Source organism: Pseudophryne corroboree, chromosome 6, assembly GCF_028390025.1.
Source record: "Pseudophryne corroboree isolate aPseCor3 chromosome 6, aPseCor3.hap2, whole genome shotgun sequence".
Classification (NCBI taxonomy): domain Eukaryota; kingdom Metazoa; phylum Chordata; class Amphibia; order Anura; family Myobatrachidae; genus Pseudophryne; species Pseudophryne corroboree.
Window position 1 is genome coordinate 248020503 of NC_086449.1, and position 17246 is coordinate 248037748.

General features: G+C 45.4%; 1 protein-coding gene across 1 annotated transcript in view; it reads right to left on the bottom strand.

Annotated features, from left to right (window-relative positions):
* The window catches only part of LOC134931950 (protein shisa-like-1a), a 97083-nt gene extending 84172 nt beyond the window's left edge, over positions 1 to 12911 (bottom strand). The window contains exon 1 of the mRNA XM_063925856.1: positions 12287 to 12911. The gene's annotated coding sequence lies outside the window, so the exon portion shown is untranslated. The remainder of the gene's footprint in view (positions 1 to 12286) is intronic.
* Between the last annotated feature and the right edge of the window lie 4335 nt (positions 12912 to 17246).

Sequence of the window (17246 nt, forward strand, 5' to 3'; positions counted from 1 at the left end):
TGCAAAACATGCACTGTGTGGGGTCCTGAGGACCGAGTTTGAGAACCTCTGTACTAGAGCCTGAATTCTTTATGACATAGGTTAAACAAGGCGCTGAATATATTGCTTCCGTTCTAATCCAAGCTGACATGATAGCACACACAGTCATTGCAGATTTCTCAGATGCGCATTCATGGTCACATTCTCTGATTCAAGTCATCCAAAAGATGCTCTACTGGATTGAGATCTGGTGACCGTGGAGGCTAATGGAGCACACTGAACCCATTGGCATGTCTGTGAAGCTCACTTCAGATGAGGTGTGCATTATGACATGGGGGGTTATTCAGATCCTGTAGCATTTGCTATGGGATGCGCAAAGTACCAATTATCGGTACTTTATGCATGTGCAGGACCCGTTCTGTGACGGGTGGCTTGCGCATACCCATGGGTGATGCAAGCCGCCCAATGTCCATGGTGCATTATCCTGCTGGAAGTAACCGTTAGAAGATGGGTAGACTGTGGCCATATAGGGATGTGCATGCTCAGTGACAACACTCAGGTAGGCGGAAACATTTAAACAATGCCTAATTTATATAGGGGGCCTCATGTTTTGCAGTAAAACATTAGCCACATTATTTATTACACCACCACCACCAGCTTGAACTGTTGATGCAAGCATACCTCCCAACATGACCCTCTCCAGGAGGGACAGAATGCTCTGCTCCTGGACTTCCCTCTTAATTTATGACACCTTTCTTATCTATTAACCTGTTAATAACAGGTGCCGGCAATCATACATTAAGAGATAAGTCTAGGGGCAGATCATTTTGTCCCTCCTGGAGAGGGTCATGTTGGAAGGTATGTATATGGATTTATGTTGTTTATGCCAGATTCTGGTCTACCATCTTAGATTTTGTACAGAAAGCAAGATTTGTTAGGCCAGGTGATATTTTTCCAATCTTCAACTCTTCAGCTGTGGTGAACCTGTGCCCACTATGTTTCCTGATCTTAGCTTAGAGGGCTGGAACCAGGTGTGTTGTGGAGTTCTGTTGCTGCAGCCAATCCACTTCAAGGTGTGATGTGCTGTGAACATTCAAAAAACTGTTGTGCATGAAACTCCCAGGAGATCAGCAGGTTCCGACATGCTCAAACCACCCTGTCTGGGACCAACAATCATTCCACAGTCAAAGTCACTTTGATCACATTTATTTCTCACTGTGGGGCAGCTATATTAAGCCTGGAGAAGTGATAAAGCAGTGATAAAGAAGTAATAAGTGGAAGGTGATAACGCACTAGCGTATCAAGCCCTGTCATTTTTCAAACCCGTAATGATTGGCTGGTACGTTATTACCTTCCACTTATCACGGCTTTATCACTTCTCCAGGCTTAATACATCTGCCCTAGAGTTTGATTGACCACATCATTTGCTGATCGGTTGTCTGCATTAATGAGCAGGTGGACCCAATAAAGGTGAGCATGCGTGATATAATTGTACCTTTATTGATTTATGGACAGTTATTGATATAGCACAAACATTTACATTGAGCTTCACATCAGTCCCTGCCCCAGTTCAGCTTACAATCTTTATTAGGGATGCAGTTAATTTACCAGCTGTCAGGAGACCGACGCCGGAATTCAAACAGCCGGGTATACCCGACCAAAGACCCGAATTCCCACTCGGGTGGGGAATATAATAGAGTAGCAAGTGCAGCGAGCCCGCAAGGGGACTCGCTGCGCTCACTGGCGGGATTCCGGCGTCAGTCTCCTGACCGCCAGGATCCCGACCACCGGTATTACATATTGGACCCCTATATTATCACCTGTCACATACACAATACAGTTAATTTTCTGACAGTAGCCAACTAATACCCCTTTTCCACTGCCTAAAAAACCCAGGTAATTGCTGTGTCTACCTGGGATGCGGGTCAGTGGAAACGGCTCCAAGGAAAAAATCCCGGGTCTACTGCCCCAGGATTTTTTCCTGGGTATTGAAAACGGTTTTTAGCGGGTAAAACCTGGTAACACTGCAGTGGAAACAGCTCTTACCCAGGTTTTTTGACCTAGGTAATTGCAAAAGTTGCTGATTGGTCCCTCCAGAGTGCTGGCTGCTGATTTAATTACCTAAAAATCAGAGGAGACACGCCCACACGTGGGAGAGGCTGTTTATGTGCACAGACATACAAACTGGACAGAGAACAGACCTGGAAGGAGAGCTGGGCGCACACAAACTGGGCACAGAGCGGGCGAGGAAGGACAGCTTGACACAGTCCCCACCCCTCCCTTTTGTCCCCTTTTCTGTGACCTCATCTTTGTGGGCCTGAATAGAGGCCATTTTAATGTCATCCACAGGTTTTGCTGTGCTTACCCGTGTTCAGTGGAATCGGAGGCAATTCGGGAAAAACCAGTGAAGATGGTGCAGTGGAAATGGGATCTCAGCCAGGTACGACTCTGCAAAATGGCGGGTAAAAAATCCTGGGTCAGACCTGAGATTTTGGTGGAAAAGGGGTATAACCTACAGTATGTTTTTGGATAGTGTAAGAACACCAGAGTACCAGAAGTAAACCCATAAAAGCATAGGGAGAACATACAAACTCCACATGGTTACCATCAGAAATTGTGGAGCCCGGGGGCTGACTAAATAGGGATACTTTATCCCTTCACAAAATATTTTATTACTTAACCTTCTTTGGCTGGTATTTCTGTCCTCTCTTCTGCAATGCAATCTTCACTCACTTGGAGCTCTAGGGTGCTATATTCCTATGTGACCTCACACGTCTTTACGTCACATATGTGTGGAGCGCCGCAGAACTGCAAGAACGATTCACAGCGGCTGATACGCAGGAAAGGCTTGTTATAAGACGTTCTGCCTGCGCATTGGCCCACTGCTGTTGTGCAGCCTGGTGCAGCTCTCCAGATATCAACGGAAGGACTTAGGGTAGGGCCCCCCTCTCTGTCCAGGGTCGGGACTCCAGTCACAACAGTCACCCCCCCCCCCCCCCAATGATGACAACCCTGTAGGTAGGTACCTTGCTGGAATTGAATAAATGAGTGTTACGAGGCAGCAATGTAAAACCCTGTCACCATACCTATCCTTTCATTTAGCCGAAGGGGCTCAGTCCTGCCATTTGTGAGACATGTTCAGTATATGGATACAAGGCCCATATGCAGGTTGAGGGAAAAAAAAACTCCCAGATTTTAAAATGTAACAAAAAAGGCATGGTAAATGCTATTCAACATTTTAGTACATAAGCTAAAAGTGCATAGAACACAGTTTATTTACAATAGGTTTTGAATATTATATTGTCATTTCTTGGCGTATAGCAGCCTTCAGTTCATTTATGGTTCTTAGTGGATGTATGTAGACCTCAGCTGTCAGATGGCAAGGAAAATTCTGTATAACATAGCCAGACAAATGAAAGTGAGCTTCATCAGGAAATTGCAGCAATAAAGCTGGATATGACCCGCCAAGTGATGTGAAACTTCAGAAATCGACAACAAATTTGTATCACGAATGGAGGCCACCATCTGGGCGATATCACATTCAAAACCAATTAAAAATAAACTGCACTTTTAGATTATACACTAAAATTGTGAATAGCATTTACCATGGCTTTTTTTGTTAACCTTTAAAATCTGGGAGGTTTTTTTTTGCCTCAGCCTGTACATGCACTTCCCAAATACAGTCAGATACTGTATATGCAGGGAAGCAATGGCACACTAACTAATTACTAATTACAAGATGTACTGCAACATATTACCGGCCTACTCAGCACTATATAGTTACAAAATGATTGCCTCAATTATGGGGTATTCTTCACTTGTCCCTTGGGCCACATGTGACCTTTCTGTACTTATTTGGAGTTCTACTACTCTTGAAAACCTTCATAGACACTTCAGTGAAGAACCCTACCTCTCCGCCCTGCTCCCTTCAACTAGAAATACTACAAGATGATTCAATAGCTGGTGCTTGTGCCTGAAAAGTAGATTTTTTTTTAGAAGAATATACTGCATGACTGACTCCATTACACAACCTACTCGTACTGACTTCCCCAAGGAAGCACTGCTGTCCATCAGTCCATTCTTTACAGTATTATTCTTTTTTTATAAATTCACATCAACCAAGCTGGAAAAAGAAAAGTCAGTAAACAAAAACATGTCCAGTATTTTATTGGACAGAGTGGACAAATTCTGTAAAATATTGTGAGCCATGGTTGTCTGTCCTCTGCATCCCATACCACCCCCCATTGTTGTCTTTTCCGGTTCTCAATATCTGCTACTGTCAGTGCTGAACAGTGTTGGACTGGGGCAAGAAGGGCCCACCGGGGAAATGCAGTGTTAGGGGCCCTTGCTTAAGGGTGTGGCCAGGCAATAGTGGAGGTGTGGCCAACCACCACAGAGGCCCGGCTAACCGTAAGAGAGTGCATGGGCTGGACCCATAGTCCTGTGCAGTATAAGGTAACATATGTATAATTAAAGTGTACTAGGATACAGTCTGGAGCCTAAACCCTAGAGGAGGAGGTGGGCCCACAGGCAGTGGGGCCCACCAGTGGTTTCCCCTGTGGGCCAGTCCGACCCTGGTGCTGAAAGTAGGGTGGTATGGGGTGGTACGGAGTACCATTAAGAAATATGGTGCATACCACCAGCCCACCGCTGGGGCATAATTTATAAGGGGCATTTTTGTGTGTGGGACATAAAATGGTGTCAGTGACATAACTGTGTGTGGCATAATATGTAATAGGCATTACAGTGTGTGGTATAATATGTAAGGCATTACGGTGTGTGACATAATGTGTAATGGGCATTACAGTGTGTGGCATAATGTGTAATAGGTGTTATGGTGTCTGGCATAATGTGTAATGGGCATTATGGTGTGTGGCATAATGTGTAATAAGCATTACAGTGTGTGGCATAATGTGTAATAAGCATTACGATGTGTGGCATAATGTGTAATGAGCATTACATGTTTGGCATAATGTGTAAGGGGCATTACGGTGTGTGGCATAATGTGGCCACTCCCCTAGTTTTGTGACCACGCCCCCTCGTGACATGTGACCACTCCCATTTTTACTATGAGTACCACTAAGAAAACATTTCTACTTGCACCACTGGCTACCGTTTCACTTTCTCACATCTGTCACTGGCTGAGGCTCTCAAAATGAGCTACTCATTACAAAATCAAACTAATTTAGTGGCCATACTGATTGTACGTTTACATTTGTACACTTGCCATTGCTTTATCAATTGTCCCAAAATCCTTGATTAAAAAACTTAAAATAAAATGTGATTTCATGACGGGCTACTAGCACTTGTTCTGGTTCCTCTATATAGAACCGGGTGATTTTATGACTTTCCAGAATACACATATATAATTTGTAAAGCATGCTAAAGTATTCACCCCCCTTTGCATTTTTCATGTTTTGTTGCCTCACAACCTGGAATTAAAATGGATTGTTTGAAGGTTTGCATTATTTCATTCACAGAACATGCCTACAACTTTGAAGATTTTTTTATTTTTTTTGTTGTGAAGCAGACAACAAATAGGACAAAATAACAGAAGACTTCAGCGTGCATAACTATTCACCCCCCTAAAGTCAGTACTTTGTAGAGCCACCTTTTGCGGCAATTACAGCTGCAAGTCGCTTTGGATAAGTCTCTATGAGCTTGCCACATCTTGCACTGGGATTTTTACCCATTCCTCAAGGCAAGACTGCTCCAGCTCCTTCATGTTGGATGGTTTCCACTTGTGAACGGCAATCTTCAAGTCTGAACACAAATTCTCAGTTGGATTGAGATCTGGGCTCTGGCTAGGCCATTCCAACACATTTAAATGTTTCCCCTTAAACCACTCGAGTGTTGCTTTAGCAGTATGCTTTGGGTCATTGTCCTGTTGGAAGGTGAACCTATATCCCAGTCTCAAATCACAGGCATACTGAAAAGGGTTTTGCTCAAGAATATCCCTGTATTTAGCACCATCCATCTTTCCCTCGACTTGAAACAGTTTCCCAGTCCCTGCTGCTGAAAAACATCCCCACAGCATGATGCTGCCACCACCATGTTTCACTGTGGGGATGGTGTTCTTGGGGTGATGGGATTAAAAGTCACATTTTAGTCTCATCTGACCAGAGCACCTTCCTCCATACATTTGGGGAGTCGTCCACATGCCTTTTGGCAAACTCAAAACGTGCATTATTTTTAACACTAAGTAATGGCTTTTTTCTGGCCACTCTTCCATAAAGCCCAGCTCTATGGACTGTACGGCTTATTGTGGTCACATGCACAGATACACCAGTCTCTGCTGTGGATCTCTGCAGCTCCTTCAGGGTTACCTTTGGTCTATGTGCTGCCTCTCTGATTAATGCCCTCCTTGCCCAGTCTGTGAGTTTTGGTGGCCGGCCCTCTCTCTGCAAGTTTGTTGTGGTACCATGTTCTTCCCATTTGAAGATTATGGATTTGATGGTGCTCCAGGGGATCATCAAAGATTTGGATATTTTTTTATAACCCAACCCTGACTTTTTTTTCTCAACAACTTTGTCCCTGACTTGTTTGGAGAGCGCCTTGGTCTTCATGGTGTGATGCCTCTTGCTTAGTGGTGTTGCAGCCTCTGGGGCCTTTCAGAAAAGGTGTGTTTATACTGACAGATCATGTGACACTTAGATTGCACACAGTTGGACTTCATTTCACTAATTATGTGACTTCTGAAGGTAATTGAATGCACCAGAACTTTTGAGGGGCTTCATAGCAAAGGGGGTGAATACATATGCACATGCCAATTTTCAAATTTTTATTTAAAAAAAAATGTATATACATTTTTCTCATTTCACTTCACCAACTTAGACTATTTTGTGCATATCCGTCACATAAAATTCAGATAAAAAATAAATGACAGGTTGTAATGTAACAAAATAGGTAAAAAGCCAAGGAGGGGGGGGGGGGGGGGGGGGGTTTGAATACTTTAGCAAGGCACTGTACATACAGTATTTAGATGAAAAGGGATGGCAGCTTTATTTTTGAGAAACCCCTTTGTAAAATGCATTTTATACCATTTTAAATGAAGAAACTGCCATAAACGTTAGTAAATGGATCTGTGCTTGTCCTATTGTAAACACTACAGAATTCTGCACACACACTGCGTACATAGGACACAACTATGAACACTCAAAAGCATCTCAAACATTGAAATTCCAAATTATAAATGGAACCCGAGACAGTATTGCAGTGTAACACAAGTGTAAGCCCCAGAGAATGGCAAGTGGAAAACAGTGACAGATGGAAATAAGCATGTAAAAAAATAAAATTATATATATACACACACACACACACACACACACACACACACACACACACACACACACACACACACACACACACACACACACACACACACACACATATATATATATATATATATATATATATATATATATGTAGTGCACGTGCAGGAAACAGCCCATACTGTGCATGATCACGGTGCACAATTCAGTTAACCCCTATACTGCCACTCTGCAGGATACCCCTCATTGCTGAGGTGGAAACAAAACCTCTGAAGAGTTGTTATGAAAGGTATTAACATTAAAGGTTCTGTGGAAATAATAAGTAGCAATTACATGAATTACCTACACTGGAACAAAGTGTATCAGGAGTGAGACTTACATGCAGCAGTGATGGATGGGTGTAGAAGATCCATTATGTTGGACAGCTCCTTTGCTAGATCAGTCTGTGTGTGTATCCTGCCATCACTACTATCCCTCCCCAGCACCTTGTTACAGTGTACAGCCCGGAGAGGTGCAGCAATGGGTCTGGTCCTGACCTTTGCCCTTCCACTCCCACACAAAACCTAAAATCTGTGACTCGCAGCCCCCGGGAAGGTAATTTATTAAAATGTATTCAGTCTGGATCTAAACGCTTTAATTAAGCACGGGCAGAGGACGTCGATCAGACAGAATGGCTCTGTAGCCTGAAATCCCCATAGGGAAGGCTACTTACAGCCATAAGAACCTGGAGAAGTGATTTTCAGAAATACATGAAAAAAATAAAATAAAGTAAGATAAACTAGCGAGGTGCAAGTTATGGAGAAGTTGTGCCCGGCAGGCAGGACTGATTACATTCGGAGTGTAGTGGATGCAGTCAGTGCCAGATTAAGGACCAAATGGGCCTGGAGCTGAAATTTATGAAGGGCCTATTGTGTACCGTCACAGTGGGAGTGACCAGCAACAGCAGGATTGTGACTAGGGGTTGTGTCACGCAGGGTCCGCCACACATTGTTACTCGCTAGTTACTTTTAGCAGCCGTGCAAACGCATAGTTGCCGCCCACAGGGGAGTGTATTTTTGCTTTGCAAGTGTGAGAACGCCTTTACAGCCGAGCTCTGCAAAAACATTTTGAGCAGTTTCTGAGTAGCTCTGGACTTGCTCAGCGCTTGCGATCACTTCAGTCTTTTTGGTGCCGGAATTGACATCAGATAACCCGCCCTGCAAAACACGGACACGCCTGTGTTTTCCCTACCACTCCCAGAAAACGGTCAGTTGCCACCCATAAACGCCCTCTTCCTGTCAATCTCCTTGCGATTGGCTGTGCAAATGAATTCTTCACTAGATCCATTGCACAGCAACGATGCTCCTTGTACTCGTACTTCGCGCATGCGCAGTTTTGCCATTTTTTTACCTGATCGCTGCGCTGCAAAAATCTGCAGCGAGCGATCAACTCGGAATGATCCCCATTGTCCCTTGAGTCTGCCAATAATTACAGCAGCCAGTCTCAAGCCAGCAAGTAACTAACTACAGGTTATTTTTGGCTTGAGAGCGGCTGCTGTAATTGTTGGTGGTCTTGAAATTGGACCGGAAGGGGACCGAAGCATTGACAACCGTTACTACAGCATGTGATGTAGGTTATACTGTTTCTGGTGGTATTACATTTCCATTCTTTTTTCTATATTTATCTATCTATCTATCTATCTATCTATCTATCTCTACATAATAGGGTTGGGTATGTGTTACTGGCGGCCGGGATCCTGGCTATGCTCACCACAGGTTCTATTTCCACTCTATGGGTGTCATGGATACCCACGAGTGGGAATAGTCCCTTTGAGTCGACATGCCAACTGTCGGGATTGTCAGGCTTCGGGATGCAGGGGGAGGTATTGTGACTTGTGGTCACATAACTACATCCCATATATAGCTATATATATCTATAGCTCTCTCTTTTTATATATATATATATATATATATATATATCTTTATATACGCTGGTATATTTTATTAGTAACAAATCAATACAGTTCAATCAATGTATTGGCACAGAAGTGAGTATCAAAACAATCTAAAAACATATTAAGGATGGTGATATAGTTGCTGCCCAGTGTCTAATAGAAGTGTGTAGAATATAATGTGTGTACCACACATACAACATGAAATATTTGCCAGTATCCAGGGTGGATGTGTGAGGGAAGTGTATGAAGACAGATATGGGCATGGGGAGAACCAGCGCTAAGTAGAAGTTCACTAGGGGAACACTGCACTGTCCTTGAGATAATAGCTAAACATCTGAGTGTGGGCTTGCAGTGTTGTGGTGGCTTGCTGATGTTATATGCCGGTTGACAGGTGGTATAACTTACGGTTGGTTGGAGGTGCGTGCCTCTGTCTGTGCAGCAGCTATTTATCCCGGCTTCCCTTAGCAATAAGCAGCAGCCAGATAGCTGTCACGATCTTCCCGGGCCATCTTCACGAAGCCCCTTTTATTCACGTTATGCCAGGTAGAGCCCCTTTTATACATGTTGCGCCAGGTAGAGCCAGATATACACACTGTGTAAGGTAGAGCCATTATACAATCTGTGCCAGGTAGAGCCCATTATACAAACTGCGCCAGGTAGCCTCTTTTACACACTGCACCAGGTAGAGTCTGTTATACAAACTGCGCCAGGTAGCCTCTTTTACACACTGCACCAGGTAGAGTCTGTTATACAAACTGCGCCAGGTAGCCCCTTTTATACACTGTGCCAGGTAGCCCTTTATACACTGTGCCAGGTAGCCCTTTATACACATTGCACAGGTATCCCCTTATACACATTGCGCCAGGTAGCCCCTTATACACATTGCGCCAGGTAGCCCATTATACAAATTGCATCAGCTAGCCGTCACTCACCATTTGGCGCCTGTGGTCCCGTGGCTCTATGCTCTCCTCATACATCCGCCCAGCGTGAAGCTGAAGGGGAGTAAGTAGTGGCAGGAGGTGGCCGGCAGGAAGCGTCCAGGAGAGGGGGGTAGTTGGCAGGAGGCAGCGATGAGGTGCGGACAGTGTGAAGTGACCAGGACGGGCCAGCTGGCCGGCAGCAGGGAGTGGTGGGGGTATTGCGGTGCAGGTAGCAGACGAGTGCTGATGGCGCTGGTGGGGTAGCTGCAGCCTCAGGCCAAAGCGCCCTGGGCGAACGCCCTGCTAACCCGCACCTAAAACCGCCACTGGCGGGATCCCCTGAGCTGGATGACCAGCGACCCTCCACGTATCCCCCCCCACCACAGCCAACACTCCGTCGACAACAAAGCCCCTCCCAGTGTACATAGTGCAGCCAAATGCACAAGGACCTCAAGGACCGAGTGTCCACAGACATGCGCCTGAGCATAGCCTCCAATGTGAGCAACCCAGTCTGTGCGCACAACTAATCCCAGAAACATAGTCATACCCATGTCACCAGACACACAAAGTCTGCCCCCTCGTCTCCCTACACACACGCCACACACATACAGTACATACATACATATTGTACATACACACAAAGCCTGTTCCACCCAGCACCCTCCCCCCCACCCCCAACCCACACACAGCCTGTCCCCTCCAGTCACCATAAACACACTCTCACCCTGTTCACCCCAGTCCCTACACATACTCCCAGCCTGTCCTTTCCAACACAAAATCCCTGTTCCCACAGAGCTCCCATTCTCCCCCATTTCCCCCAAACACTGTGACTGAGCCTTCCGGAATCCGGACACAGCATAAGAATGGGCACTAGAAAGACCGGGGGCGTGGCCTAATCACGGACCCGTGGCCACGCCCCCTTTGAGGGAAAACTCATTTACGATTAACATTGAGCAAGGATCATTAGCCGCCCTGCACAGGATCCACGGGACCAGACAAGTTGCTAAATCACCCTGCATCCCGGCAAGCAAGGGGAGGAGAAGAGAAATGTTTCAGCGCAGGGAGGCTTCTCTGTTGCTACTGACATGCTGGAACAGGAAAAACATTTTTTCCTGTTTCCAGCAGCAGGGGATGCTGTGGGCCTATTTTGATGGGGTGGCCTGGAGCTGCAGCTCCATCCGCCCCATTGTTAATCCGGCCCTGGATGCAGTGCAGAAGAAGAGACGGGTTGCAGGTAGACAGGTGTGTGGGTGCAGGATCAGCATTAGACATGCTCAGTGACCTTTGGATTTCTCTGCCAGTGTCACATCAATGTATGCACTATAACAAAAAGCGTTAAAGGGTATATACAGCGCCCACTCGCAGAAGAGCCACTTGTAGTCTAAGCCAATAGTAATAAGAATGCACCATAAGAACCATTGATATCACTAAACCCCGAGTGAACAGAGATAAGCTAACTATTGGTTCAGCCCACAAAAGTGCTGCCTCTACTATGTGTACATTATAATTGTGCCACACAACGGTCAATTTATTGCTATTGTTAAGCAGCTGTGCTGTACAAAAGGTGTTCTCGACATGTTATAAATCTACATTATTTGTAAGACACTAAAAAATAATGGGTTAAGTAAATGAGTCAGGAATAATAATAATAATAATTAATAATAATAATAATAATAATAATAATAATTGACAATGTATCAAATCTGGAAAATATGGATTTTATTATTGGAGTAAAATATTCTATGTGGATAGATTAGGAGATACCCAACCTGCCCCTCTTACTATATTCATAGTACTAGGGGTACCCGGATTGTCAGCAAAAGCACTGTGTAAAAATCTAGCCACATTTATTTACATGAAGTTGAAAAAAACCCCAAACAAAAACAAACATAAAAAAAACAAAAACAAATTTTCCAGAAAAATCTGATATAATAATGACTTTACTAGTAAGAATCAATGGTTTGGGGATTGTATAAGTTTGCAAACCTACAGTGCTACTTACTTGCGAGGCATGAACCTCCTGTGCTAATCTAGTTGTTGTTGTTTTTTTTGTTTTGTTTTTTTGGGGGGAGGGGAGTTAATTGATATAAAAATATCCACTTTTTTATTATTATGTTGGAATCCTTGCTAGGCAGACAAATTCATGCATTATGAATGTATTACCTCTTATTTTATATGCATACCTTCTGTAGACTGCTTCATTCCTCCTGTCACAGAATCAGCATGGACTCTGGTCATCTTTCTTGGAGTCCATGCCAAATCTCCAATAGTTTGGAACTTCTGTTTAGAAACTTGTCCCTCAGTAGATGTGTTCCGATGATAATACCATCAACTTTCCTCAAATATGTTTTTGAGACAAAAGACATAGCACTGACCTCGATTACATGACACAGATTTTAAGCCTATCTACTCGAAAATGTATAGAAAAAAAGCCTTTAGTATGAAGGAAATCCGTCCTTGCATCTGCATATGAGCTGAGTACAGCTGCTTTCCTTGTTTCTCTAGAGTACTGAGCGTATCAGCAAAGTATCTTGCAAAAATTTAGTCACTGTGGGGACCTTAATTCAGCCCCAGGCCTTCTATTTAATTTTTAAAGTAATCCAGTTTCTATGGATATTTGTGCTTTCTGTGGACTGATGCAGCCGATACAAGAGAGAAGTTTGGTGTATGTTTGTGTGTGCCTTTTAATTCAATAACTGCTTTTTAAAATGGATCTGGCTTATAGATGTAATTGATGGTTTGTTTCCACTTGCAGACTGCCAGCCCTTGTTAATTACTCCACTGGGAGAGGTGGAGGCATGGTAAGTGCAATACAGCCTTCCATCAGTGTTGGATACTTGCTTTCCATAGCAACGGAAGGGATTCCAAAATCTAGACGGTCCTGATGCTGCATATGTTCGGAGGTTGGATCCAGGTAGTTAGAACAGAGAAAATCATTCAGTTAAAAGTCTGAAGAGTTCAGTGGAAATAAAGAATCAACATTGGATGCAAATCACAGACAGTTTTACCCCAGTGGGACTTATGAGCAGCTGTGCTACTGTATGTTTAATATGCATATTAACAACCACAATAAATTGTAAACACTTATATGTAGTACTTATTTTTTCTTCTTAAACAAGAAAAAAACAAAAACTTATCAGACTGTTAAGTAAAAAAGCTATCTGTTCCTCATTTGCCCATGCCTCGTTGGCATACTTGTAAAAGATATGAAACATGACAGATCATCATAGTCAGCAAAAGCAACTTTGCTCACAATGTTCAAAGTGCAAAGAAAAATACTGTCTTCAATAATTATTTTAATTGTTAGAATTTAACAGTTATTAGATATTAAGTTATAGTTAAGTTAGTACAGCACACACATACAAACTCTACACATATAGGGGGTCATTCCGAGTTGATCGCTAGCTGCCGTTGTTCACAGCGCAGCGATCAGGCTAAAAATCGGCATCTCTGCGCATGCGTACGGGCCGCAGTGCGCACGCGCAATGTACTTTCACAAAAAACTATGCAGTTTCACACAAGATCTAGCAACGCTTTTCAGTCGCTCTGCTGATCGGTGAGTGATTGACAGGAAGTGGGTGTTTCTGGGTGGTAACTGAGCGTTTTCCGGGAGTGTGCTAAAAAACGCAGGCGTGTCAGGTGAAAACGTAGGCGTGCCTGGTGAAAAGGGGGAGTGGCTGGCCGAACGCAGGGCGTGTTTGTGACGTCAAAGCAGGAACTAAACAGACTGAAGGGATCGCAAGGAAGGAGTAGGTCTGCAGCTACTCTGAAACTGCTTGAAAAAATTTCAGCACTGTTCTGCTAACCTTTCGTTCACACTTCTGCTAAGCTTAGATACACTCCCAGAGGGAGGCGGCTTAGCGTTTGCACGGCTGCTAAAAGCAGCTAGCGAGCGATCAACTCGGAATGAGGGCCATAGTGCCTTGATTGGAATCAAGCACATGCAGTGTAGGCATGAAGGGCTCACCAGGAGAATGCAGTGTAAGCCTGGGTACACACTTACAGATGTCAAATAAGATGTGACAAGATCCCCCTCCTGCAACTGATATCGTTTATATACACAGATTGCTTCTCGTCAGTGACGGTATGCACCCACATCCAGGTGCATGCCGTCTTGTACAATACTAAAGATATTGTACATCGTTAACAACCTGCAGGAGCGCGTATTGTTAACAATATATGGAAAACACTGGACAATGTGAACAACATATCGTCCGATCCGCCGCATTGGGTGCATATCGCCAAGTGTGTACCCAGCCTTAGGGACACATGATTTGCCCTGTGGGCCAGTTCAAGCCTGAGCACATGACCTCATTGCTGTAAGGTAGCAAAGATAACCATTGTGCCACAGTGTTGCCCAGGGGCGTTTCTAGAGAGGAGGAGGCCGGCGTGCAGGCTCCGTTTGGACCCCCTCCTCTCTAGCCGGCAGCTCACTTAACTCTGTTCCAGAGTCAACAGCACATGTGCAGATCTCTGGAAAAATGGCGTGGTGGCCATTTTCCCAGTATTTTTCTACTGCGCATGCGCGCAAAACACTGGGAAAAGTGTGCCGCGCCATTTTCCCAGTGATTTCTGCAGTGCTGCTGCTGCGCAGTGGGACTCCAGAGGGTAAGTATTAAAAATAATGGGTGCAGGGTGTGCGATGTGGGCCCCCGTGGACCCCGGGGGACCGTGTGCACCGCACACACTGCACTCATTATAAATAATAATAACATGATAACTTTCATAACTTAATAATCCCCAGTTGAAGTGGTTCAGGGAAGCTACGACTGACCACACTTCTACACTGGCTGCGGCTGGTGATCCTACAGGACTGACTGCAGCCCCATCTCGTCCAGTCTTTTCTCTTCTTTCCAGGCAGCAGTGATGGGTGATTCAAACCCCCTGTTGCCAGCTGTTCTTCATGCAGGACTGTGACATCCTGCAAGAAGTGTATCTAAGACGTTATAGATTCATAGACGCCTTTACTGTGATATATATTATTTATATAAACAAACACACACACACACGCGCGCGCACACACACACTTAACACTGTAAAGTCTCCAAAAGTGTCCTCACATTTGTTATTGTTATTATGGATGCCATAGCACAGCTGCCGCGCATTTGTACGCTGTGCTAAAAAGATGCCTACTGCTGGCTTCTCTGATCTGCATTTTCTTTGAATGTGAGGTTCCTACACATGTGCAGTGCGATTTCTGTGCATGTGAGGTGTGGTTTCTGTGCATGTGCAGTGCAGATCCTGTGCATGTGAGATGCGCAGGGTCGGACTGGGGCTCACCGTGACAGTGGTACAGGGGAAACATGGGGGGGGGGGGGGGTATGCATTTAAATTATACATTATGCATATGTTCCATTATAATGCACAGGATTGTTATTAATCTGCTACATTATCACGTATGCACTAGCAATATAGACTTTGTATATATATATATATCAAGGACCCCAGCATGTGCAGTGCAGTTCCTGTGCATGTGAGGTGTGGCTCTGGCATATGCACAGTGTGGTTTACTGTGCATGTGAGGTGTGGCTCTGGCCGTACTTGCCTACTCTTCCGGATTCTGCGGGAGACACTCGGTTTCTCGGGTAGTCCCGTGCAGCCCCGGAAGAGAGGGCACCCCTCCCGCATTCTGCCCACTTCCTAGGTAAGTATGCAGAATGGGGAGCTAAACAGTGCCATATGCAAATAGCGTCCAATCGCGGTATTGGCTCTTGTAGTGGGTGGGGCCTAATGACGTCATTGGTTCGGCCCCGCCGCTGCTCACCTGCTTCTCCTCTCCGAGTATCTCCCGGAGAGGAGAAAATAAATGTAGGTAAGTATGGTTCTGGCACATGCACAGTACGGTTCCAGTGCAAGTTATGTTCCTGGTGTGGTTCCCGCACATAAACAGTTTATCTCCTGCGCATATCTGCAAACATCTGCGACATATGTAAACAAATAATTTATGTGGGGGCGTGGCCACAGCGGCAAGGGAGTAAGCAGCAGAATCTAGGAGCCCCCCGGGCCATTAATCCTGCTACTGATCCTGACCCTCTCCAGCGGCACTCTTGCGCTATACACCCTCCCTCATCCCTCTGTGCAGCGGCGGGTGCCCATTCCGGCCCTCTCTGGTGGCTTCCTGGACGCAGCGGCCGGTAACAGATTATGGGGCTTAGGCCTCCCCTGAATCCCTGGACTAAAGTTTGGACTTCCGGCCGCGAGGTCCCGGGCGGCTGCTTCCGCGGACCCGCAGCGGTGTCCGGCGCCACCGGGTGCCCTGAGTGTGGACGGACCCCCTGCTGCCCCCAGGTACCTTTCCCTTGTTCCTCTGTGGGCCCAGTGTCTTGTGGCTGCTATACAGTGAAGAGGGAGTGGGGGCTGTGGGTCCGGCGGCCATTTTGGGAGGAGCTTCAATAGTCAGCATCACAATGTTTAGTGCACCTGCAAAGTCTGTCTGGCTTGGTGAGCTGCTGTTGGAAGTTTATGCCTCTGTGAATATTGTTCATATACCCTGCTGCCCAGACACAGGCTGCCTATATATACAGTAGCTACTGAATATTTGTGACCTCATTGTTGCCTGCATTTCTCTACACTTCTATTCTGAGACACTGCCTGTGCTCCTCCTCTCTGTTTGGCTACCAGTTCTTCTTCGGTCACCATGGTAAAGGATGGCCAACGTGCGGCCGCGGATAAATTGGAGAAGTTTGCTATACAATCTGCCAGTCAGGCCTCGCAGACGCCTCCTCCGTCTTCTTCTCCAGCTCATCCTGACCCCCCGTCTGGGGCTGCCTCCGGTTCCTCTACGGCACCCTCTGCTCCATCTATTCAACAAGTGCTGGAAGCTATAGCGGGTAGTGAACAGCGTTTGTCCGATAAAATGGAGAAAGTACAATGCGTTCTTTCCTTACTGCGGCAAGATGTTCAACGCATCCGAGAGAGAGTAGGAGAGGCTGAGACGCGTGTCTCCAATTTGGAGGATTTATGTGGTCTCTTAAAGCAAACCGTTTCCACTGTGTACCAGCAGGTTTCCTCACTTCAAAACAAGTTCCTGGATATGGAGGGTCATCTACGCAGGAATAATGTTCGATTTGTGGGCCTGCCTGAGAAAGAGGAGAGTTGTCACCCTGAGGACTTTCTTGAATCATGGCTCAAAGAGCTGTATGG